The sequence below is a fragment of the Corapipo altera genome, unplaced genomic scaffold, assembly GCF_003945725.1.
Source record: "Corapipo altera isolate COAL_440 unplaced genomic scaffold, ASM394572v1 65, whole genome shotgun sequence".
Classification (NCBI taxonomy): domain Eukaryota; kingdom Metazoa; phylum Chordata; class Aves; order Passeriformes; family Pipridae; genus Corapipo; species Corapipo altera.
The window spans coordinates 4,303,695-4,329,975 of record NW_020884891.1 but is presented as its reverse complement, the minus strand read 5'-3'; the positions used below and the strand labels follow the sequence as shown (position 1 = coordinate 4,329,975).

At 44.8% G+C, this 26,281-nt stretch overlaps 1 long non-coding RNA gene across 2 annotated transcripts in view; it reads left to right on the top strand.

The window, feature by feature from the left end:
• The first annotated feature begins 6,450 nt into the window (after positions 1-6,450).
• Positions 6,451-26,281, top strand: part of LOC113948128 — a 28,614-nt gene continuing 8,783 nt past the window's right edge. For both annotated transcript variants that reach the window (XR_003528005.1, XR_003528004.1), the window contains exons 1-2: positions 6,451-6,526; positions 7,027-7,844. This is a non-coding gene — a long non-coding RNA (uncharacterized LOC113948128). The remainder of the gene's footprint in view (positions 6,527-7,026; positions 7,845-26,281) is intronic.

The following is a 26,281-nucleotide window of genomic DNA, read 5'->3' as shown; positions in this document are numbered from 1 at the left end:
AGTCTTTGGCTGGGCTCATAGATTTGACATTGAGCTCCTCATTTCAATCTAAACTTTAATAACGTGTGAGTCGCCACAGTGCAACAGAGCACCGATTCATCCCGTAGCCGGGTCTGCCAGTGGCCCGTGCCAGATGCTTCTGAGGAGATTGCAGAGCATCATCATACAGCTAATTGGTGGGAACACGTCCTCCCGCTGCCAGCTGGTGTTCATCAGCTATGTGTCCTGCAGCACCAGGGGCTGATGAAAATAGCCATGTGTAGTGCTTCTTGCCTGCCTTCAATCAGAGGAGCACAAACACCACTGAATGAAGCCCTCGTATGCCAGGTATTGTGCTGGTGCTCTCTGTTGATTGCCTGATCTCAGGGGAGTGAGAGCCAGCATCTTTGATGGAGGCTCAGCAGTTAAAATCACCAATAGCATCAACACAGGGCCCGACAGATGAAGGGGTTTGTTCACTGCTGTTTGTGCTCTCCTAATTTCCCTTATGGTCCAAGGAAAGTGAGGCAGCTCCTGTGAGTACATGGGGAGCTGCCCCAGCAAGGACCACAGTGTGCAGCATGGTGGGCAGAGAGATGCTCCTGCAAGTGTAAGTAGGTTAAAAACATAGTAAAATTAAAACCAGCAAAAGAACACAAAGCTGGGCAAAATGTGACAACAGCTGGAGCCTGTGTGGGAGCAGAATTACAAACCCTGTAGCCCAGAGCTGGTCTCTGGCTGGATGTGTTTGTCTCCAGAAGATGAACAATTTCCTCGCTTTTGCAGAGCAGCAGAAGCTATTCTTGTAGCTGTCGAGTCCTTTTTTGAAAGTTAGTAAGGGTTTTCTTTTTGCCTCAATAACCTACAGCAGAGAGTCCTACAGGCTAATTATATGTTTCATTTTAAATACTTTAATTTTTTTGTAGTTCAAATAGATAACTATGTTTTTCTCCCACATCTTTGATTCAGACAGATGATTTGCTTCATTAATTGATATGTGGAGGAGAGGGGCTAGAAATGAGCTATATTTATGCTTCAAAAATAATCTTTTCCCAACTGTGTTTTTTCTTCTGTGAATCCTCATATTTATTTCAAAATTATCCTGAAGTGAATATCATCAGCCTTTGTCCAGGAGTCTTTTGCTGGATTAATTAGTCTATAATGAATCTACTTCTCACCCACTTCGATTTTAAACTTTCAGGTTGGCCTGGTGTCAGACTGCACCCAGAAATCTGCTTTCTCTCCTGAGGTGTCAGAGCAAGGAGGAGGGCAGTGTGCTGGGGCTACCTGCAAAACACAACAGCGTGGAAGAACTGGGATTTCGGTTGTTGAGGTGAGAAAGCACTTGGGAAGTGCTTCATTCCTGGAGGAGCTATTGGAAACTGGTGAGCCAGAATGGAACCATTCCACAGCCCAGCCTGGTCCTGGTCCAGACACTCTGTTGGATGGCACAAGCATCCCTGCACCAGTGATGAATTCACCTCCCAGAGGGGAAGATTTTGTGTGGCTTTGTCCCTTGGTGATGGTTGTTTCAGCTCTATCTCTTCTTCTTTGTGAAGGTCCCAGCCCTACAAAGCAGACACCAAAGCGAATCACACCATTGCACTGTCGTGCCATCAGCCAGGGTCTCATCTCCCCAGGGAGTTTTCCAGTGCTGCTTGCTTGCTGCTTTCTTCTTGGCTTTTTTTTTTCTTTGGCTTTCAACACACTTTGGTGAAAAAATGGGTGTGAATCATTTTTCATGAGAAACTTCCATTGCAAAAAGTGCTTTTTTTAGGAACTCAGCATCTTTATAAGTGAAATGCCAGAAATCTCACAAGCTGAAGCTGAAATGTGCTGGTTGCAACATTAGGTGCTAACAGTTGGCAAAGCTTGGGTCCCAGTGGCTAAAACACCAGAGAAAATGGCAGACAGTTCCTTGGCTTTTAAATCTGGGCTGGCTCGCTTGTGTGACAGGAGGAGAGAGGGTAGGACTCAGCTCAGGCTGGTTGGCTGTGATTGACACGTTTCATGGACAGCTTTTTATGGCTCTCATCATGGTGACATTCTGATTGCCTCCCCAGCGCTAATGAAGATCTCCTGTCATGGGCCTGCAAGGTGGGAAGATATTATTATCTCTCATTTCCAGATGAGCCTGCTCCACGTGGATGCATTTGCCTGACATTGCTGGCCCATGTGACAGTGGCAATGACATGACCCATGAAGGTGGTGCTGGTGCTCCTGATCCCATGGTGCAGAGGTGGCTGCACGGGGCTGGGGCTGGCCCCACGATGGGTCTCAGGGATACTCCTGAAGCCACCAAGAAACCTCTCAAGATCAGCAATATTGTTGGCTGAGAAACGTGGAGCAATTGCCATGTCCACAGTTGGTTTTGTCTTGAAATCATGTCTTGAAAAATAGGTTTGGGGGAGAATTGTCAGTGGTTTTGTCTAGAACTCTGAGAATTTTTATAGGAATGCCTGCAAAAAAAATGTACGTAACATGCTAGTAACAGTCTCAAGAAAGATGGGAGAGGAGATTTTTTTTTTTTTTTTTAAAGAGTAGAAATGAGTGGAGTATTTTGGGAGATTAGAAATGTTTGATGCTGGCACTAGCTTGGGGTAAGGTGGGGAGAAATGCTTTTGAAAACCATCATTTGACAGTTCAGGTCAGTCTTCAGGACACCACCATGGCTGTGACTGCTGGCTGGGCAGTTTGGATGCCTGCCAAAATTTCAGACCCTGCAACCTCTTTTGCAAGTTGTTGGGGACATACCTGAGCACCAGGCTCGAGGGTGGGACTTCCAGCAGTGGCACTGTGCCAGACACTGCTTGCTCCTACTTTATTGCCTGTGAGCAGCTGCAAGCTGATGACAGACACAAGTGGTTTATAGGCAGACTTGCAGAAAGAAGTGATGTGTAGGTCAGTGCCACGCTGGGGATGACTTGGTGGCCAGCTACTGAGATGAAGGATGATGCCTCTGCTCTGGTCCCCTTTGACCCAAGCCAAGCAGCAAGCTCAGCTTGCCCTCTGGGTGGAGAGGTGGCACATATGGATTTTGATAACTTTCTTCTGTTTAGAGGTCATTGTCCACTTTAAATATTCATGTTCTGAGGGACATTAAATAAATAATGCCAAATTTGTTAATCTGAGTGGCTTGCAACTTTTGCATTTTGTGTTTTGTTTGCAATCAAGAAGGGATGTGAGGCTGCTAAATCCAACCTTCTCTATAAGTAGGAAAGGTTTTGTTGTTCAGACCCTGTTATCTGCTCGCTTTTTCGCAAAGCAGGACTGAACTGGTTTGCAGACAAGCCTTCAAAGCAGGTGTCTCTGAGAGCTACAGGATGGCTTCCATTTTGGGGGGGGCAAATAGGAAAAAAATAGTGTTGCAAATCAACATTTTTATTTTGATCAACCATCAGTGCCCAACATGAATCACCATGTGAGGTGGTGGGCATTCCCTTTGGTGTCTGCTCTGGCCCTGCTGCAGTCCCAGTGCTCTTCTATGGCTCCTGACAGGCGTGTGGGGCACTCCCCACGGGCATTCATTATGTGGATCCCGATGCACTGCCTGTAGGATCTGCAATAAATGGCAATTTGGAAGAACTCTCTGTGGCATGAGATGGAAAATAAATGACCATCACCTCATATTTTATTTTTTTGTCTATTTGGTTGGTACCAGAATATCCCACGGTGTCTTGGGAATTGCAGTTCAATTCAGATACTCATATTTGCAAAAGATGGTTAATGGCTATGAGGTTTCAAGGTAGGAACCTTTCAGTGACATAAGATTTATGTAGGGACAATTATTATACTTCCTCCCACCCCCCCCGTCTGCTTCACAAAGGATATGAATCACCAGCTGAAGGCCTCCTGATTTTGTAAATCAGCTGAAACATAACAGTGATGTTGGGAAGTTGTACTGAGTTAACTGAGCTACTTCTCAATCTCAGAGCTTTACATAACCCCTTCTTAACGCACTGTTATTTCCTTTATAGATAGACTCATAAATTACTCCTGGTACACAAAATGCGTGGGAGGCTGCCTGTTTGCACAGCATGGGACCAAGACCTGCACATTCAAATATCGGCAGACAGCTGGAACGCAATCTGTGAAAAGGCGCTCAGAGCCTCCAGGTCTATTAAATACAAACTTAGAACATCTACCGAGAATTTTATATCTTGCATTACATGTGTAATGCCAAAAAGAATAGGTGCAATACCCCTGGGACTTTGTCAATAAATGTCACAGCAGAGCATCCAAAAAATCTTTCTTCCACGGGTGGGTGGAACGGTGTGTACGGAGAGGCTGGGGGGACATATGTGTGGTTGTGCGTGAATGGGTATTTGTGTATAACGATATATTTGAGTGAGGAGGATCAGCCTGTGATAGCTATATTTAATTTAGTATCCCATTTTGTGCTGAACTCTAACCACATCGATAGAATTAGGAAATGTGCTGCTTTGGGTTCTGCAGTCGTTTTGCCGCAGTCCTATAAAACCACAATGTATACAGAACCCAAATTGTACTTTTCTGAAGTTATTTGCTTCCTAATGTGGGGAATACCTCCATTATGAACAAAGTTACCATATCTGCTTCCACACTATGTCCAATTTACACCCACAGTTTTTAGCAGATGAGGCTGTGAGATGCAGCCATTAGGCTTATGGGCACAAAGGGAGGCAGGATTGAGACTACAGAGCCTCTGGTTCTGCTTCCATTTCATTGCCTTTTTTATCTTACTGCTTGAATTCTTCAAACACCTGGTTTTGAAATGTAGTCCAAGGGTCACCTCTTATCCCAAACCCTTCAGTGAACATTTATGCTGCTTTTACCTTGTGTAGCTGCACAGACTTTACTAATATATTTCAGTTTCCTGTTACCCACATCCAGTAATCAAAATTTGGAAAACTCTGGAAAAGTTTTACTTTGGCTTTAATCCAAAGGCCACCTCTTGATTAACCTGGTTTTGATACGTTTCCAACTGTGAATAAGGCCTAGGTATTCGGGCTAGTCATATGTCAGATTTGATTAGTAGCATAATCCATTGGGCATGGAAACAATTCACTAGCACTTCAAAGCATCTCTGGATGTTAATGGCTTGTAGTGTTTGCCATGCAGGAGATGGCTGGATATACCAGGATTTTGGAAACAGAGAATCTCATGATGAAAGAAATAATGCATCCAGGTTTTATCATCTAATCATAGAATAGTTTGTGTTGAAAGGGACATTTAAAGGTCATCTTTGTCCAAACCCCCTGCAACAAGCAGGGACATCTTCAACTACCTCACATTGCTCAGAACCCTGTCTTGACCTTGAATGTTTTCAGGGATGGGGCACCCACAGCTTCTCTGGGCAACCAGTGCCAGTGTTTCACCACCCTCATTGTAAAAATGTCTTCCTTATATCTCATCTCAATCTACCTTCTTTTAGTTTGTTGTTTCTTTTAGTTCCTTTAGATATGTTGAAGTGTTGTCTGGGAGCTCGTATTAGGTGGAGATAACTGCAGTGACGTGATCTGTGCTGCAGTTATTTGGGTGCTCAGGGAAGAATTAGGGTTAGTTAGGTTTAAGCTGTACAGAGTATAGCCAAATAGTATCATTTTCCTGAGAATCCATGGGGCAGTGCCAGGACCTGCTGTGCCAGTGGGGGATCAGACCTGTCGGCACCCAATTGTGCTCGACAGCGGGCACAGGCCTGAAACCATGTCATGGACACCATCCTTCTAGAACTGGGATAAAAACAGGTGAGAAACAAATCAGATTATCTGTACTGCTCCCAAGAAGTTGGTCATCTCTGGGATATTTTTGTTCCTTTGAGGAATAAGGTTTGGTCAGGAGAGAAGAACAGAAATGTAAAAACAAATAACACTCTTGCATGTCCGTTCCAAATCAAAAAGCCTCCTGTGGGTTAGGTGGGGGCTGGGAGGAAAGCCCCTTGCCAGCCTTGCTGCCTGCTCATGTGTAACATTATTTAGGTTGCACCAAATTTTGTTACCCTGGTGCATCCTTCAGTTGCTTGGGGATAAAAGCTCTTGCCTACAAGGCCTAACAGATGCAAGGAAAATGCTTTGGGATTTATCAGAAAGGGATAAAAGACCAAATAATTTTTTCTTATTGCACTGTTAAGGAATTTTAATAAAATTCGATTTAAGAGGCAGGTATTAGGTATGCTGCTGTGTAAGAACATCAATTAGCAGAAGAACAACAAGCAGTCATACAGTTTGAGGTTGTTAGCAACTCTTGCTAGAAATATTTGATGAAGAATTTCATGGGCATAAGTTGCCAAGAGACCTACAATTGTCTTCTTGGTTCTATTGGTAGCCTTCTGTTTTTATAGTCATGGGTAAAAAAAAAAAAGAAAAGATTAATGTATCTGGTTTTTAACAGTCTATCCAGGGTGTGGGAAAAAAACACCTTCTTACACTTTGCCTTTCAATTCTCCAATAATAAATTAACTATCACAGTTTAAGATGCAATTGTTGTTCTTTTAGGTCTCCAGGCTAATGCATCATGACACCTCGATTACAGGAAGTGTGGATGGCTTCTCCTGCCTCCTCTCTTCTAGGTAAAAGCCTGTGATCACATCAGGGGAATGTTCACCAGCTGCCTGTGCTGGATTTGCCCCATTTCTACACCAGCAGCAATGCTCAGGGTCCCCAGCTGTCCCCTGTACCAGTGGAGGGAAAAACACAGAGTACGTGTCCCCACACTACTATCGGACCTCCCTACTGACATCTTTGAAGATACAATGCTTTTATTTTTGCTCCTGTGTACCTGCTGTCCTTAAAAAATTTAAAAAATAAGAAGAGGGAAATTGCAAAGCCACTGGACCGAAACACAGTGGTGTGCAGTCAGAAGTCAGTGCGCCCGTGTGCTACAGCCACAGATGCTGTGTAAGTGAATGGGAGAATACAACCCACAGCTGTAGTGAGAGTAATGAAATGTTTTGTGACTGAGGCTGCCTGGCCCGGTATCTGCAATAATCAAATCCTGGTAAGGCAATTTAGCAACTTGTGGTTTTTTTTTTCCAAGAGAAAACAGTTGGTTGTTCTTTTATTCCATCAGCTAGGCTGTGCATTCCACCCACTCCCCTCTGGCTGCTCTGCCTTGGCCGGGCTCTGCTCTCCTAAGTGCCTGCTCACCACAGCTGGACCTGCAAGGCTGGACTGCCACTGAAGCCATCCTGAGCCTCATGACTATCTGAGTCCAAGTCCCTGGGCAGAACTGCTGAGTTTGGACACTCCCAGACAGAGGCAAAATTCCTTAGCTCATCTCCATGCAAACATGATTATTGCCATTACATACACACTGTGATACACAGTGTCTCTGCAATACTCCCTGATGAGCCCATGCACCAAACCTAATGGCTGCTGCTGTAACCAAACACTGAACTTGGCTGTGGAGGCACCACTGCGAGCTCAGCTCCCACCACAGATGAGTGGTTCGTGAAGCAGCCTAATGATTTTCTAGGGGTCTGAGATCATGGTAACACCATGAGAGTCGCACAAAAAAGAGAGATCTCCTTCCCTTCCCTCCCACTCCCTGCAAGGCTCATTTTGCAAACTGCAGCTGCTGAAAATGGAAAGCCAGCTAGAGCAGCACCACTCCGACAGTGTTATGGAACTGGGATGCTGCAACAGAAATCTGCAGATGGAGGATGAACATGCTGGGCTTCCAATGCACCGTGTTTCGATGGACTTATTCTCCCATTTGTGAGACAATAGACTGAGGAGCCAGTGGCACCACTGCTACGTGGATATGGTGACAATGCCCTGCCTCCTGCCAGCACCACCAGGGACATGTGTGGCCACATCCTGCTGGTGCAGCTGATGGCTGCCACCCTGAAGCACTCTGTGTCTGTCCCAGGCTTGGCTCAAGACCAGGTGAGTAGCTGGTGGCCCTGGGCTTTGGGTCAGTGTATGAATCTCCTCCTGCCCCATCCAATCACTACCACCTCCTTTGTTGTTTGGCCTCTCAGGAATCTTAATGTAACCCATAATATTTAATGGGTTTGCTAGTGATAATGTAATTTTAAGTGACATAGATGTGATAAATCGCTTCCACACGTCACTGAATTCTGTTTCTAAATTTTTATGTATTTTTGATAGGCCAATTTATCCCTGCTGCAGCTCCAGCCCATGCAGTCAATGGCATTCCACTGGGGGTGAATTTTGTCTGCTATTTACAGTGTGTGCTTTTAAGCAGTGATTGGTGTGACAGTGTGATCTGTACAGCTGTCTCTCTGTATTTATTCTTTTGCCTATAAGTTTGATTTATACTAGCTTCACAAAAAAAAAAAAAAGCTCATAGGTTTTCATGTGAATGACTTTAAATAACTGATTAATGATTATTATTAGCATGGCTATAATGGAACAGGGGGTGCCAAGTTTGTAGGCTTGGCTGAGCAATTGCAGGTAAAGCTGTTGTGTGTCCCTCTCCAACTCTAAACCTTTTCTGAGGTTTCCTTTATAATTGGACAGTGCCCTCTGGGTTCAATCTGACTTGATGTGTCTGACATGAGGTTCACGGCGGAGCTGCCTGTGAGGGGATGTCTGATGTTTGATGGCACCGCGCGGGTACCCGCCGGGAGCGAGGGGTGCTCTGCACCAACCTGCTCCTGCTGGGGAGAGGAAAATCCACACCCCCAGAAGACAGTGGTGACTTGCAGGCAGGCAGGCAGTGCTCAAGTGCTCTGCTTGAACTTGTGTTGTACTCGTCAGATTTGTTTTCATGAATTCTAAGAGCTTAAAATGGTGACTCTCCGAGGCAGAATCCTTTCAGGCTTGTGTCACATGAAGAGTCCCTAAAGCTCTGTTTATAAAGCCAGCTCTCTGTGCATGACTCTGCGGCTGCAGAGAGTTGTCTCCTGCCCCTTCAGGTGCTGATTCTGCCTCAGTCTTGATTTATTTGGTGCCACCCCAGGAATACCTGGAGATTTTTGTAGGAATGCAGAGATGAGTTAACCCCCTCTGCTTGGCTTTGTGTTTCTTCTCTACTTCTGGACTGACAATAGCAGATTCCTGGTGGCCAGGAACACCTGCAAGCAGCAAAGCTCTGCTCCCATGTGTCCGTGTGTCCCAGGGACAGCACAGGGATGGGCTCCTTGCTGCTGAGCCCTGTCATGGAGAGCAGCACAACCAGCATTGCCTTACACTAACCTGCCCTAAGGTGTCAATCAGTATCATTCAAGCAGCAAACTCTATCCCAAGAGAGTAGCTACTACATGGTTAACATTTTCCAGGACTGAGCCTTCTGAGATATTTATTCCAGTGTTATCCTGCTTGAACTACCACCTGTGGTACCAAATAGGAGGAAGGATGGCTACGTCAGTGAGATGTTCATGTCCTGCAAGAAGAAGGAACTTGCAAGCCAGGAAATGTTGTATGTGTTTTTCTGAAGGTTTAAGTCCTGAATATGTTTGTTTTGATGTGTTTGCAAAAGGGGAACCAGAAGTAGAACCAGAGGTGTTCTATTTTCCCCAACATCATGCAGTGCAGCCATCCAGCTACAAGTATCCTGGCTATTTGTCAGATTTGTCCCTATCAAAGTCCTAGGTAGGGAATAATATGAAGTTTTTTCTTTTTTTTTTTTTTAATAAGATGGCAGTGCTTCAAAAGTAATAGAGCATAAGGCAAAGTCTGGGAATACAAAACATTTTTATTGTTGTTATTATTAATCACAGCTCAAGCAGATCTGCCTGAGAATCACTCTTGTTATTTTGCCTGCTTTCCTCTGGTTTATGTTCCCTGAGTAGAGTTTGATTAAAAACTGTTGCATCTCATTTTACTCACAAGGGTTGAGGTGCTGTGTCGCTGTCACCTGTCTGCAACCAAAATAATATGACATATCATGGAAGAGGCTGGATATTTGCTACTGGTTTTGATCTTCTTCAAAATATCGTTTTCACTTTGTGTAGCTAAAGAATAGCCGGCCTCCTGCCGTTCCTATTCACTTCTTACCCTTGAATAATGAGAAAAAAATCTGCCTGCAATAAATGTTCAGCTTTTTCTAATACAGAAATAAAGCACTTTATGAAATAATGGTGCCATTCTCAGATAAACAGATATTTTTGCTGTTAACTTCATGAATAAGGGGTAGCAAGGAGGTCAGCTTTAGCTGACCTCATGCTAGAACTGCTTGGCCATTCAAAGTGTTTGGCCTTTCAGGCTTTTAGAGTTCTTTTTTTTAAAAATAAAATACTTTCAACTCACACAGATTTTACCTTCTTATGTCTAAAAAGAGCAGAATTATTACAGATGTAACAGTATGTCTGTGGTGTTTCAATAAATGTGTATTCCTCAGGGCTGATGGATTCCATGTCCCTGCAATCAGCAGCACAGGAGCGGGCATCATGTGCCAGGACAGGTGGGAGGGTCAGTGTGGACCTCTGTGCTATGGAATTGTTCATGTTTGTCACCAGTCTCAGTGGTGCTCAGGAAATCTTGCTGTTGAGCAGTTTGTCTCTTTCCAGCCCTGGGACCCTTTTCTGCTCCCCTGCCTGCCCTGGCAATGATGATGTGGACATGGGGATGCCAAGGAGATTGCTTATGAGTACCACAGCTGTATGAAACACACACATTTGCTAGCATGACTCTGCAACCAAACATCAGCTCAACTACTTTTTATTATTAATTTCAAGCTCCAGCTGCTGCCTTGAAGCATTGTGTTTTGTCATTCTGAGAGCCGCTGCTCAGAACAAACAAAAGAGAAAGAAAAATGAAAGCAAAGCCCCTAAAACTCACTACTAACGTAAAGTCTAGCAACGATGGCTAACCGTGTCTAATAATCCATCAGGGTGGCTCATCTGTCAGCTATGAAAATGTCATTCCTAGAAGTTTACTAAAGCTTTTTAAGGCCTAAGCAGAGTTTATTGCTCGTGGCAACAGCACTGTGATGGCAGTGTGTGGTGATGGTACTGTGCAGGAGCCAAGACAAACAGCCCATACCATGCAGGAGCAGCACCAGAAGCATGGGCCAAATGTGTATCAGCCCAAAGGACAGGGCCTCCTTCAGTCCTGGCTGCAGAGGACAAAGGCAGTTAGTGTCTGGGTATATTTCTTTGGCCAGAGGAAGCCAAAAAATCCAGCAGTATGGGGGTCTGACTCCTGGCCTAAGAGTAGGACCTGCTGCAGGAGGGTCCTTGTGTCTGCTTTCACACAACATGGCTTGTTAGTCTCTTATTCTGCAAAGCTTTGCTCAGTCGTCTCTGCAGTACCAGTGTCACAGTAGAGAAGACAAGGTACCTGTTGGGGATGTGGGGAGAGAAGGGACCAGCCCTCTGGCTTGCACTGTTCTTGCCAAAAGGCAGTGAAGGACATGCAGCTCTAATCCCACCTGTCCTCTGCCAGCACAGGCCCTTTCCTCCCCAGCTGGGCTCTACCTGGCCAAAGCAGGACAGCTGTGGTGTGGCTCCATGGGAGATAGGGGTGAGTGCACAGAGGGCACTAGGGCTCCCAATGAGCCCAGGAGCTGCTGAGGTTGGTCCATCTGGAGTAAACTCGTATTAAGTGCTTCACAAGCAGTCGTACATGGCTATTTATCACCAGCAGATACTCACTCTGTGCCTCTTGCAGTGTCTCAGTCACCTTCTCCACTCTCCCTTCCAGTGACTTTCCCTTTGCCCTCAACTAATCCATCATTTGGAAACAGCCTGTGGAGTATTTGCTGTTTTAAACTGCCGACCTTCAGACTTCACTCCCATGGCAGCTCCCAGTCCGCGTTGATCCCTTTTCCCTTTGGAGACTGTCGATACATTCTGATTTTGAAACAGCTTCACATAAAACTGGAAGGAGGTCTCAAATCCAGATCAAGCTTAATATTCACTGCCGATCCCCCACATCCACAGCCCTCCTGCAAGTGTTAAGCCATTCTTTTCACTCTGCTGCTTTGTAGGGCTAATGAATTTGCTACTGCTATTCCCTCTGATGAGGGGATGGGAACAGTCACAGAATTGCTGTGAAAGGCTTAGAAATATATTTAAGTGGTTTGGATTTCTCTGTGAAATCTGAATTCAAATCCCCACTCTGTAAAAAAAAAAAAAAAAAGGGAGAAGCACCAACACTGAAGAGCAACAACTTAAAAAAAAAATTGTTCATAGTGAGTCTGAGGTTTTACTGCCTTTATCTCTAGACGGGAATGTTGTAGCATTGCCTACAGAGCCTTTCTTCTCTGCATTAGCCGAGCGAGGAGATTTCATTTCATACATCATTTACAATGGAGTGCATCAAGAGCAGAGTTGGTGCATATTAACAGGGATGTGGGGAAAGAGTTGGGTTCTTTGAAAGTTTCAAAGCATCTCCACTGAGGAGGGGATCCCAGGCTGCTGATTCCCTTTCACTCTGTTGTAGAAGCTGTGTGAACCAAAAGCCCATGAAATGGAAGGAGGAGAACAAAGGCACTGAAAGGCCTATAATATGCCAGCATTAGTGGGAGCTGGAGTAGCACAGGGATGGTGTAGCTCTTCTGTCTCTTCTCTCTCTCCTCACTGGCACCCGCCTTCCTGTATATTCACATCGGAGTGAGCACAGGGTCCTCTCTGTATTTGGAAAGGGTGGTCATGGGTTGGGAGAACATGAGGAAGATGTTGTCCCCCTTCCTCTCCAGCCCATCTAACCAACAGCTGCCCATAATCAGGCTTTCTCCATTTCCTCCCACTGTACGTTAAGCCAGGTCTTCAGATCACCTGAATGGCCACCAATGTATTCATAAAAAAGTGTTTTAGACAATGATTTGGTTTAAGAATCACCATTATTCCTTGATAAATATATTTGAGTTGGTTTTGATTTCTTTCTGAAATTTGCAGGCATAAAATATACCCAAGAAAACTGGAAATTGTAACTCATGATGAGCTTCCAGGACTGTTGCACTGGAAACACAATGATTACCTTGTCTGCCCGATGCTGCTCTTCCACCTACACAGCTATAGGTCAAGGGATTGGGAAGAGATTTAAATAGGAGTTTCCATGGCTCCTGAAATTAACACAAAGTCTTAGTTGGCTGATGTTAATATAAAGGCTTTCCTGGCTGTTATAAGATTCACCACATTCCATTCTGGTGGGTCACCTTAGTGCTATAGGATCTGAGGGAGGGCAGAAACAACAGCAAAAATGCCCACCACATTTGGGAATGCCTACCTGTACTCAAACACCTTCAGGTTTGTTCAGTAATTCATGCTGAACAGAGATATTTCCCTGGATTTAGAAAGTTTATTTTCAATGTAACTGTTGACTGGTACTTGCTCAGCGTCTGTTTCCAGAACTAGTGATGGATTTAAGTCACTCAGGAGACATTCAGCTTGTTCCAGGTGACTTATACAAGGTTATAGGAGGAAAAACCAACCAACTGTCAGCTGCAATTTTTGTCCTGTTAGAATTAGGAAATGGAAACTTTCCCCATCCCTCCCCCATGACTGTGCTCAAAACTCCACAATCTGTTTTCTCTCACTCTTCACCTCTTCTCCTTTATATTGGCTGCTTTGCACCAAAAGTCCCATAGTTACATGCACTTTGACACTTGCATTTCAAAATGCATGATTGTGGAGTTCTGCCAATACTAGCAATTGATCTGGTGCCACAGACCAGCTTAATTATTCAAGGTCAGTCTCTCTCTGTCTCTTCTTGTCCAGGGAGCAGGAGCTACGGGGAATAAAACTTGAACAGTCTTTAAATTTTAATCATAAACTTTAGTAAGTCACAGATTTGTTTTGCTGTATGTGGGATTTTCTCTATTGTAGTTCCTGCAACTTTTTGAGCCTCCCTGCTCAGAGCATTCCTTTCCTCCTCTGTACAACATCGGGCTTTTGTAAAGCACGGTATTTTACACTGCTATTTAAAATGCATAAGTTGTGTGATCTAAGCAGATTCCAGTTCACTTCTGAGCTCCTGTAAAACGTATCCCTGAAGGCATTTCAGCTGAGCAACTAAGAAGGTGAGGGTATTAGAGGTTGTGAAATGGCTTGTCTGCTAATTCTTTCTATGTGCATCTCTTCAGATAAATCTCCTGTGACCTCCTACTACAAGCTGAACATTAGTTAAGTATCTTCTTGGTAATGGAGTGTCCTGGACCTGATCTTATATTATACTAAGGACTCTTCACGCTATCTGGGAAGATGTTTGCCTTCAGGGGGGATAGGAGAGGTGTCCCTGAAAGCACATGAGGCGCAAATAACTTCACTGAACAGTGCTGGGCTGACTCAAAGACCCTGGTCCAGCCCTGCAGCCGGTCACGGGCACCAAGTCAGGCTGGAGCCTCCCTGGGCTGCACTGCCTTAGGCGAGCTCTCGACTGGCTCATGAAGGGGTAACAACATCCATTACAGCAGCCTTGGGCATGCCCTGGATTCCATCTGCCCCAAGCTATGGACAAAAAAAGAAGCCTTTGAACTTCTCAGTCCATCCCTGAAACAATGTGGAGAGCTGACAGAGTCCAAGGGATTATAATTTTAATATTAAATCCTCAAAATAATTATTCTGTATTTTAGAATATTAATTATAAAATAATAATAAATCCTTAAAAAGAAGATCCAAATGGTTTTTAAAATTAATAATAGTAATAATAAATCCTAATGTGGCAGGGAGGCGATATTGCAAGGGTGCAGGAGGTATAATCACCTTTGCTGGGATCATTCAAAGGACAGTTGTGGGAAAGCAAGTTAACTGGGGTTGTTACACGGAGTTACAGTCATACTGATAATGGGAAAAGCAGCCTCCTGCAGTCAGTGCCACAGCTCCTGTGCTTGGGAGAGGAGCTGGAAACTGTGACCACAAGGACAGTGCCAGACCTGCCTGAGAAGACCTCTGCAGAGGTGAAGGTGGGAATTGAAGGCACCTGGCCCAGAGGCAGCAGTGAGGGGCACGGCTGGGCTGGGGATGCTGGGGTCACCCAGCCTGCCCACTGTCATAGGTGCTGCCAGCTGGCAGGGCTGAGGGGTGGCATTTCTTACATATTTTTTTTGAAGGGAAATAAAGCCCAGCAATCTTTGTTAATTTTCAAACTCCCGGCATGATTACAGTATCTCTGTTTTACAGCACCCAGCTATTAGAGAAAAGCACTATGCAAGTCAATTAATGATAATGTCTCTTTCCTTGAGATAAAATAGTTCATTCTTACACCCAGCCGGGATGCACAGCAAGGCGAGCTGTGTGCTGCCCTTGATGGTGTGGGATGAATAGCAGCGCAGAGCCGCTTTCTTCCGGTGCAGTTGCTGGCTTTGTTGCAGATTTAAAGCAGCACTGTTTGAAGCTCTGCCTCTATAGCTGTGTTATGTTGTCCTCCTTTGTAATGAAAACTTCTCCTTTTTCATCATTTTTAATTTCAAAGCCTTCAGGGGCTGGCTTCCCCAAGGCTACATCTCAGTCTGTGAAAAACAGGGTGTCTGGCTTTGCTCTTCCTCGCCAACCCAATGGCCAAGGCTAGTTGGCTTTCACCTTCTATAACAATGGTTTATAGCTCTTGGCTGGTGTTTACCCAGCACCTTGTCTTACTTTAAAATGTATTTCTAGATGTGAGGCCATTTGTTCCTGAGCTGAAGCACTTGCTGTTAGTTTGGGGGACGTTTGTTTACTGCAGTAACCAGCTTGCTTCGTATGTATTCCCATCACTCTCCCTTGCTATAACCTACAAATCTCTCCAACTTATTCAGCTCAATACTGGAGATGGTTTTTGAAGTCTTCTTTAAAGTATAGTGAGTGCCCTTAAAAATTTTCCCGGCTTTGAAAGATTCTACCTGTTCTAATGCAATTCCCTATTTTAAAGATAGGGAATAAATATCTTGGGGATGGTTGGCTCACATACAGCTCCTATCTCTTAAAACATTAATGGTCCATGCTGTTTGATTCTTTTTGAAAGTACTCCATTCCTGCTTTGTTTATTTAAGTTCTTTTCTCTGCACTGGGACTTGCCAAACGGAGTTGTGTCCCCCCCCACACCTCCCCCTCCATCCTTTCATTCACAGAAATCAGTGAGATGTAAATATGGCTCATTTAGTTTTAGCACTGCCAACTTTTGTTTCAAAAATCAGACATGAGGTCCCTTGAATTTTGAAATGGGTTTCAGAAACCTTTGTTGAAGAAATAAATTCTGAATAATTTCTGGTTTTGCTTTCTGCATTTTGTGCCTTTGAAGGTTCACACTTCTGAGCCTTCATGTACAATCATAAGAGATTGAAACTTGTTTTACTGTTAATAATTGCTGCATCCCCTGCAATCACACAGCTCCAAAAGAGAGCCACTGCAGGAAATGAGCCAAGTCAAATACTGCAGCTTAATAAACTTCTAAGACTTGACAACAACAAATTTTGCTCCTAAAAATCGCCCATTGGTTTGCCTACAGCAGCTACGAATGCTGGGAAAACACTGGCAAAGGGAGCACCACGACTGCACTCAGGGCTATGAGACAAAATAAATCAGGCCGAGGGATGGGGGCATTGCCTTCCACGCAGTGGGATCGGGGATTACAGACATCGAGTTTGAAGATACCAATGAATTTGTGCCCTGAAGGGTGTATTGGCCCTTAAGGGGTTTGTCAGAGCTCAACACTACTTTGTGTTAAAGCTGGTCTTTCAGCCCTGGAGCCAAGCTTGGGCTGCTTGAACCTCCCAGCAACACCCCTCCAGTTTGCCCACAAGCGTAAATCACTGGGCTTATTAGCTGGAGCTGTCTCTCCTATATTAGTGTCATTTTAGCTTGTCCTGTCCTGTGGCAGGTATCCATGGTTGTTTGGCTGGGTATGACTGATGTCTTCTCTAATTCATGTCACATGTCAAGAAGAGAAAAGCTGGAGGAAGAGGGAGCTGCCCTTGGCCAGCACAGGGGGCTGGAGCCGAGACCCTGCTGCTGTTGCTGGCTGGGGAAAGCCGGGCTGGGACAGATACCTGAGCACCTTTGAGGGGAGCACAGCAGTAAAACTTCTGTTGGTCACATATTAATGGCATAATTTTGCTGTGGGTTTTGTTTTTAGCAGCTTCTTGTGCAGAAGGTGAGCAGGGGTTGAACATGAGATGAAGATGATTTGGTCTGTCAGAAATATGGACTGTTTTTTCTCTGCTGTTGGGATATGTTGATGACATTACACAGATGGTCAGGAGACGAAGCTCGAGATGGCTGTGGCTGGCCATCTCTGCCCCATGTCTGGGTGATGTTGACAAAATCTTCGCCAGTGAAATCTTCCTGCACATACGGACCAGTACTGACACCAGCAAGAGAGGGAGACCAAAAACATATGTGCAGAGACGTGGCAGTTTGTAACAGAAGCATGTACAGGCAAGGACTTAATTAATCAGACGTTATCTGGGAAGCCAGGGCTGGCAGGCAGGTCATCTAAACACCCAAACTTCAGTCAGTGCACCAGAATCCCCTGTTCTTTTCTGCCTTTTAAGTCTTTTATCTTTCCAGTCTGCAAGATGTGAGATAGCGGCACAATTTTGCTGCTTTCTTCCTTTTTCCCTTACACACAATATATATATAAAAATATATATAATTTATAGATAACATATACATAAAATAATATTCTGTCTAAATACATGCAGACACACACGAAGCATGTTGCAGAGCCTGTGGGAAATACTGTCTGCAATGGAGTTTGCTAATTATAGCAGCTCTAGTGGCAGCTTCCCCCCACCCTTCCCAACAGCAACAGAGATCAAAACCTTTTTTGTTTAAAATATTTACTGTACAGCTTGCAAAGCTTTAATCAACGTAACATGACGTTTCCTTGCAGCAGCCGAGTAATAAATATGCAATTAATAGGGAATTGAAATACACCCATTAGCTGTTTGCAGAGGCTCCACTTCCCCACTGTAAAAACGCTTTCAGAGCATTTAATGCTCTGCCTACAGTCAGCCGTGCCGCCGGAGCACAGGGAGCCAGGCGATCCCCCTGCCTTTCGGTGGGGAGGGGGATGAAGGGTTTTGGAGCAGCTTTGGGAAGTTTGCAGTGGGAATCACTATTGCTCCTGCTTTGGCGGCCGTGAGAAACGACACGGGCGGATGGTGAGGTGACAGCTCCACCCACGATTTATGTCTCTCCCGCTTGGGAATTGGGCTTTTGAGGCTGCTGGTTTTGCTTCAGTAAGTGTGACTCTGCACAGCTCACAGGTTCGGGAATGCTCTTTTCTAGTGACTTCGTATTTGCCCGGTGCAGGGCTGGCAGCAGGGAGCAGGGTTCTGTACATGCCTGGGTCCTGTGGACCTGAGGTCACAGCAGGGCTTCCCTTGAGCTGGGGTAGCCCTTGGGCAGCCCGATGCTTGCTGCATGGGCTATAGCTGTGGCTGTGTTCATTCTGCAAGGGCCCCTCAGCCAAGTTAGCATGTGCTTTCTGCAATTTATAAGCTGCTTTAAAAAATGTTAACTTCCCACCAGGGTTGTAGCACCTGGTTCTGTCTTGGGTAGCAGGAGACAGCACAGAGGTGGCTTGAATCCCCTTGATACAAAGTGGTAAAATATATATGGCATAACCATCCACTTAGGAGTATTCTCCCAATCCTTGGCCCACAACTAAAGCCACAGAGTGAGACGAGCCTGAGCTGAAGCAACAGCTCTGGCAGCTTCGCCCAACAAGCTCCTCATTGGTGGGGCTGAACATGTCCCTTGTGGCCACCCCGCTCAGCACTGCTCCAGATTGGGTTGAGCGATGCCCAGGAGGGTGTTGGTGCACTGGAGCTCATGGAGCTGTTCTGTACACAGCCAGAGCAACAGCCAGACACTGCTACCCAGCAAAGCCTCCTCACTGCACGGGGAGGAGGCGGCGCAGAGCTGTGTGCCTCCCAGCTAAGCATTAGTGAAGCTTTTTAATCTCTCACTGTGGGATTTCTTTTTGCTTCAACATCGCGCCATAAAGTATTTCAGACAAGGTGACATTTTCCATCTGCATAAAGTGCTTGCAAACAGTGTGAATTTAACTTTTATTGGCCTGATTTAGGGGTATGGGACTGTGCATAAGTCTTGGTCTCTCAACCTATAGCCTTGCACTTCAAGTGATGAATTAGTCAGTAAAATAAACAGGGCATTATCTAGCTGTACACACGTCTGCATCTTCCAAAGAAAATTAAACCGTGTTTGAACGTACAAAAGCTAATGATAGTGAAATCAACTTGGCTATAAATTAACCAAAACTCAAAACTAATCCCAAACTTTCTGGGAGCTTGAAATTGTTCTGCTCCCGGAGCAGAAAGCTTAGCAAGCAGGAGGGCAGTGGGTGACCATGTTGAATGGCTGCATGGCTCTCTCTGTGCCACTCTGTCCATCCATCTGTCTGTCAAGGTTCTCACCACTCCCCATGAGGTTTGAGCAGTGGATGGGGGGAGATACTGATGTTACTGTAGTTCCCATTCCCATCCCCACGTGCTGAGGGAAAGAGTGATCCATCAGTTACCATCTGCAGCGATCGACAAATGTTGATGTCTTAATGGCAACCACCATACCTGCACCTGGGGTGTGATGGAATACTGATAGAGACATTAGTACCCAGGCTGGCAATGTGATTTTATATTTCATTTAACCCAGTACACAACGCACTGCAATGTATACATTTGTAACTGCTCCCTTGATGGTCTCTCTGGAGTATTATAAAGATTTATCATGTAGTGTTTGGTCAATACTAAATACCGTGAAATGTCAGTAGAGCAGTTCTTGGGATTGCTTGAGCAGTAAATAACAGAATCCTACAATATCCAAAAAGAAATGAGCAAGTGAGCAAGAAACCTTGGAGAAACAAAATGAAACAAACACAATCCCTAACCTTTAGGAAAAAAAACAAAGCAGGAAAAATTTTATTATTAAGTCCTCCTGACTTTTAATAAGGTATGTGAATATTTGTCATGTAGGTGCATTGAAAAGCCATCTAGATCTGGAAAAGCTGCACCATAGATATTCAGAGTCAGGCACCACATCAAGTTTTCTCTCTTTCTACCCCTATGAAACCCTTGTACCTCCTGCTCCGTGACCCTGTGGCAGCAGCTGTCTTAGGGTTAGCGAGACAGCAGGAGCATCCTCTGCATTCTCCTCTCCAGAAACCTGTCTGAGAAACAGCAGCTGTTTCGTGGGAGGTGGGGTGGACAACCCCTCCCAGTGCTGACACGTTCCCTCCTAATCACTCCCCAGCTAATGGTGGGGATTGCTCTGAGAAAACCTTCCAGGATTTTTTTTTACAGGTCAGAAGTTGGCTACTGCTTAAACATATGTTCCTCTTTCCCTGTCTCTGACTTGCAGAATAGCTGCTAACTAACCAAAAGACAACATGGTGAGCCAAGGCTATTAGTGAATAATAATGCCATTTGCAGGCAGCAAAGGCTGAAAGGCTTCCAGAGCAGTTAGCAGTCTGCAGGCATCTCCCAGAAATGCATGAGCAGAGCTCCCGTGCATCAGCCAAAGAGCAATTATTCTTGGAAAGCACGTCTGCCTCATGCTTTACAATCTTTTCTAGTGTCTTGAGTTTAAAAAAAATAAATGTGCTGAAAGAAAGCAGAGAAACTGGAGTAGAGGACTTTACATGCTGTGAATGAACATGACTGCAGGTATGGGCACCTCCTGGCACCCTCCAGCTCCATACTGGGTGCCCCACAGCAGTGACAGCCAGCTGGGGTGAATCCAGGATGAGCAGCCTGGAGCCTGGCCTGGAGGAGGAGGTGTCAGCCAGGGGATCCCCCCTCTCTGGCCTTCCCAAGAGCAGAGATACAAGCAGCATGCAAAGCTCCTCAAAAATTGTATTTTTACAATGAACTTCAGTCAAGCAGTCTTGTTTGTTGTTGTTTATTTTTTTCCTTTTGGCTTTCCTGTGGTTTTTTCCCCCAACCATCTCATTTGTAGCAGAAGATTATATTCCTAACGGGGTCTTTTTGAGTGCAGTATTGTACACAGTTCTGCTCTTTAAAGAACTAGCACGGATCCTAACAACTCTCCAGGCAGGAAATCTGGTGGGAACTTTGCTTTCCTGCTTACTGATCTATCGCTGAATCCAGCGATCCCACTGAGCCCATCAGTGCAGTGCCTTGGTAGCAAGTAATGACACAGGGAGCCACCAAAGGACTGTTTTATGGTCCAAACTTGTTAACTTCAGAGAATATTTCTTTTACAACATTATTATATTTTTTTTGGCAATTCACTGAGAAGTTTGCCACAATTTTATTTAACCACCATGGTGCTATATTTTCCCTTTAAATTACATATTTCAGTTCCTACATGAGACTTACTGTCAACATTTGTGTGTGTATGCTGTTACATCTTTTATTTTTTTGGTTCACTTATTTTAATTATGCATTTTATTTTAAGTACATTGTTTTATGACATCACTTGTTAATTCTTCAATTATAACTCTATTCCTCCACTGCTCTGCAGTGTGCAGTAGCCTTGAAGTGCTGTAGGAGTGTGCCACAAACAGTGAGGAAAAAAACAAACGGCCTAAAGACCCAAAGATGCTTTACAGACAGTTCTGTGCTATTTAATTACATGTTGTTTGACAAATGATTGGTAAGAAATTAGCTTCTTTCTCAGTATTGTAAGAGCTTTTGCAGTTTGCTACTGGGCCCTGCTGGGAGAAGCCTGCTGCTCCTGCATTGGGCTGAGCTCATGGCATGGCCATCAGCCTGGGAGCAGGTGACACTGTGATTTCCATGGATCATGACTGGCAGGACTCATGGGGTTACATTGAGACATTCTTGGAACTTCAAGCACCTCATGTCACCACAAACATCAGCATGGGGACTGTGCCAGGCTGTCAGCTGCTCTGAGAAGGTGCAGGTTAACAGCATGTGCATTTAGCCATCACTTCTTAGCTTCCTCAGCTCACCTGCCATTAGAAGTCCATGTTCCTACTCTTTCCTTTACTCCTACACCAACTTACTTACCACAATCATGCTTCCCACCTCTCCTTGGCTTTAGGGCACCAGCTCCCATTACCCTTTGCATCTTCAGTGAGGAGATAGAGCCAGTGGGCTGCATCTCTTGCTGCCAGCCCCACCTGAATTTCAGAGGAAGTAATTAAAAACAGCCCAAACCCCAAGTGATGCAGCTGCACAGTTAGTTACAGGTGTGATGCTGAACACTGTATCTGCGGATGCAGAAGCCGTGAGGTGCACATGTTTTGACAGATGGATGAAAGGTGTGTTGTGATTTGCAGATGCAGATCTATTGAGTGGCTCAGTTTCAGCTTGGAAAGATAATGTCCCGTATTCTCTCTGGCAGGGAAAGGACTGGCACTGGCCTTGTGCTGCCTGAGCAGTTGCCCAGTGCAGACAAAGGCAGCACTGCCCGGCAGTGTGTGCAGGTTGGTGTCAGGGTGGTCGAGTTTTGAGTAACTCCCACTCAGTTTTGGGAGACTAAAAGGAGTGATGAAGAAGTGCCCAATTCCTCTCATATGCTAAGCCCAGAGCTCTGTGTGACATGTAGCTGTGCATATCTTCTATCATCTTTTTTATCAAACAAATCCAAAGACAGCCTGGAAGCCAGTTTATAACACTAAACTGTTCATTATTTAGCTCAGACAAAGCATACCAGGGGTGTCATGGCATGTCCGGGTACAAAACGGTTTCATTTGCAAATCCATACTGTTTACTAATTTGGAAAGGATGTGCGAGTTGATGGCTCATGTTTCTGTTAGGAATGCAACAGTTTGCAACCCATTTATAACAAAAACCTGAAAGAGAACCAAAGATGCTGAGATTCCCCATATATCGCTGCAGTTTCTCACTTGTTTTACAGTAATTTGATGCTGCCTGCACACAGTAGTCGACCTTTTTTTTAACTCCCACTTGCAGGGTAGAACAGCAGGGATGATAAACCTTATGCTTTAGTTCAGAAATAGCACACATCAGTGAGAGGGACCAGGGTTGCACCACGGGACAGAGGGGGTTGTGGCAGCTCAAAGCAATACTGATTACTGAGGTTTATTACATATACAAGAAAACCATACTGCCTGCCAGAAAAATTGCATGTTGGCCAAAAAGACTGCTTAGGCTTTGTTTGCTTTTAAACTCTGGCTCAGATCTAGTTTTATGTCCTTTCTCTCCTGCAAACTGTGTTCATTTTAGAGCTCTGAATTAGTCGGAGTCCTCAGAACCTGAAATGGAGACTTTCATGAGCACTGTGATGGTCCTGCTCCATCTGGAGCTGTCAGTGGCTGGAGCCTGTGTCAGTTGAACACATGTTTAGGTTGGTGTTCCTTCCTAAAAGGCAAAACTGGCATTTCACAATACCCCAAGTATAAAGAAACCTGTGAAATAGCTACTTGAGGCTGAAAGGGAAGCATGATGAGTGCATGAAGGGGAAATCTCACTCTGGCCATTTGCAATTGTATTTGTGCCCTAAACTGGGGAACAAAAAATCAAGAGTAATAGTGACTTTGCCTCCTGTGTAGCCTCACTGTGCTTGGGCTGTGGAGGACCAGCTTTGTTCTTGGGGCAACATAGTTGTGGGGAAAGGTAAAACAAACGACAGCACAAGGAACATGGAAAAAAATTAATACAGAGAAAACTAGCACAGGATGAAAGCAGCGCTCAAAGTCATCTGGGTGCTGGATAGCATCTGTTTTTGTGTATACAGAAGGAAACATGGCATGAGAAATGGCTCTGAAGCCATGCTGGATGTTTACTAAACAGATAGGACTGGGCAAATGAGAGCATCACCTTTTCAGTGAGGCTGTGCACAATGTGCATGACTCGTGGTGACCACAGACCTCAAGAACACTGGGCAAGCACCTTCCCTCTAGTAAACTGTATAATCTCTTTCCAAAACCGTGAAGCCCAACCTCAGAGATCACAGGGATTTTGCCTGATTAAAGAGCAGAATAAATTTAGAGGCCAGGTTGTCTGGCTGTTGTAGCAGCAAATGTGGGAAGAAGAGCCTTGGGCTATTTTCCTTGACATGGAAAAGTTACATGACAGATCATTTGATGTGTTGATTCTATTTTTTAAACATTGCCTAGCACAGACATCAGAGCTGGCTGCAGCTCAGCCAGCCGTCAGCTCTGCCCTGCACAGTCCAACACTTCTGCCTTCCAGGGCAGGAGCTGTGCCCAGCCCCTGTGTCTCTACTGGCAAGGACTGTGCTCCCACATGGGCAGGAGTGGGATTTCTCAGGTGTCTTCCTCACACCAAGCACAAGCTAATAATAATCCCTGTGTTACTCCATGAACCATTTACATGAGCACAGCCAGCCTTTGGCACAGCTTCGTGCTAGTGCTGTAACAGTAATGGCCCTCCCATAATGACTGTGCTGCCACCAGCTAAAACTGCTCCACAAATTATCTCACCTGGCTCACAGTCTCCAACTCATCTGTGTGGGGGTCAGCAGGGTGAATAGTCCTGCAAGACACGTGGCCCCAGGTGACCCTGAAATTATTTTGGCAAGTTCCAGAGAAAGTATTGAATCCCTTTTGCTTGTCACAGTAACTGGAAGATTCCACTGGAGCGTCACTGGCTCTGGGGCTCATCGTCATGGGTGACACCTGGGGAGGGAAACTTTCATGCTGGGAAACTTTGCTGAGCTTTTCTTGCATTTCATATGCATGAAAGGAGACATTCTGAGGAAGGAGTTTCATGGGAGACTTGAAGTGACATTTGGCTGGTGGGATCTCTCTTACTGGTGCTAGTGTGTGCGGAGGACAAAAAAGAGCCCAACTGTCAGGTCCTAGGAAAAAGTATGCTCAGGAACAGGAAAAAAAGACAAAACTGTACTTTCTGCTGTGTTGTTCATTTTGTAAATAGTTTTAAAAGGAAAAGCAATCCTAAACATTCAAGGTTGAACCTTTGGCTCTGTCAGATTTTCTTTTCAACACCAGCACTTCAGAGCTTGTGGACAGACCTTTAAAATTACATAAAAGGGTAGTGTTGAAATGCAGAGACAGCTGAGAATCTTCCACTTGGAAGTATTCTCCAATCTGCACTTCCTGACAGAGACAATGGGAGATGGCAGATGGTAGGTGGCATTTTGTTTACCAAAACAAGGACTGTAGGATCTCTTGAGGTGCTGGAAAAACTATACAGCTGAAGTGAAAAGTTGTCTGTGTGCCCTTACCAGCTATTTCCTCTGAACTAAAAAACTTCTGTTTGGTGCAACGTCAGAAAAAAATTAATGTAGCCAATGAGAATCAATAGGGAGGGCAACAGTCTTGTGCTGGGTTTGGAGGTGAGGTCACCAGGGCTGCTCCTACCATCATCAAGAAGCCCACAGCTTTGAGCCTAGAAACCATCACTGAGGGTTGGAAGGGCATCCATGCCAGGAGGTAACATCAACCCCACTGAGAACCTCAGTTCCAGTCATTTTAGACCACACTTTTCAATGTGCTTTTTTATGTTCAGGTCTGTGGCATCCAGAAAGTGACTGGTATGCTCTCATATTCTGTCTTTAATATCTAAAATATTCAGAGACTATTTGACTGGAGAGGCTGTAGGCCTGTTGGGTTGGGTTTTTTCCCACACATGAATATTGCCAGGTTCCATAAGAAATGCATGTTTCCCAGCATTTCTAAATGCCTAAAACTATCCCAGTTTTGGCCTAGAAAGGGCAATTAATCCAAATTATTTCTTGCATGCTCCAAACTCCCAAATAACTGGGATAGCTGCAGCAGAAAGATGAGGTGCTCAAGATGCCAGACAACTGTAGCATCCTCATGGGAGCAACCTAAAAACTGGAGGTAAATGCCTCTCACAGAGAATAGTGTAAATTAGCAGGGACTTCCCTTACCGTGGTTTTTGGCTGCTTCCCTCAGCAGAAAACACTGAGATTGTTAGGTAAGTAGCAATTTACTCTACATACCAAAGCAGATGTGTACCCAAACAGATGTGGTCATTCTGCCACTGGGGCAAAGCCAGAGCAAGCTTTAGGGATGAGAATGAAGATAAATTGGAATAAAAAAAGGTATGGGAGGAGAAGTGGAACCTTAATGTGGCTTTTTCTTTCAAACTGATCTGTACACATGTCACACAGTTGGATGTATGAATAGTAAATTATTCTATTCATTTCTTACTCTTGATGAACAGTAAATTAGTCTAATAACATTTACTGTTCAATTCATTGATTGTCAGAGGGAGATTAGAAGCAAATAGCTTTTAAGTCTTTCCAGCTGCAAACATTAGAGTTGTCTAAACTTATGATTTTTGACTGTAATTAGCTGCAGCTCTGCAGCATCCCCACCCCAGCTCCATCCCCACCGTGCAGGCACACCTCCAAGTCCTGCCCAGCCCTGCTTCTGCCAGCTCATGCTGCTTTTGTGGTGGCAGGGATTCCAAAGGGTCACTTCAGCTATGTGAGCTCCTGTGGCAACTTTGAGAAAGCAGTTAACAAAAATAAGGTTTTTTAAAAAAATACCTTTACTGAAATGGCTTAGCAGTG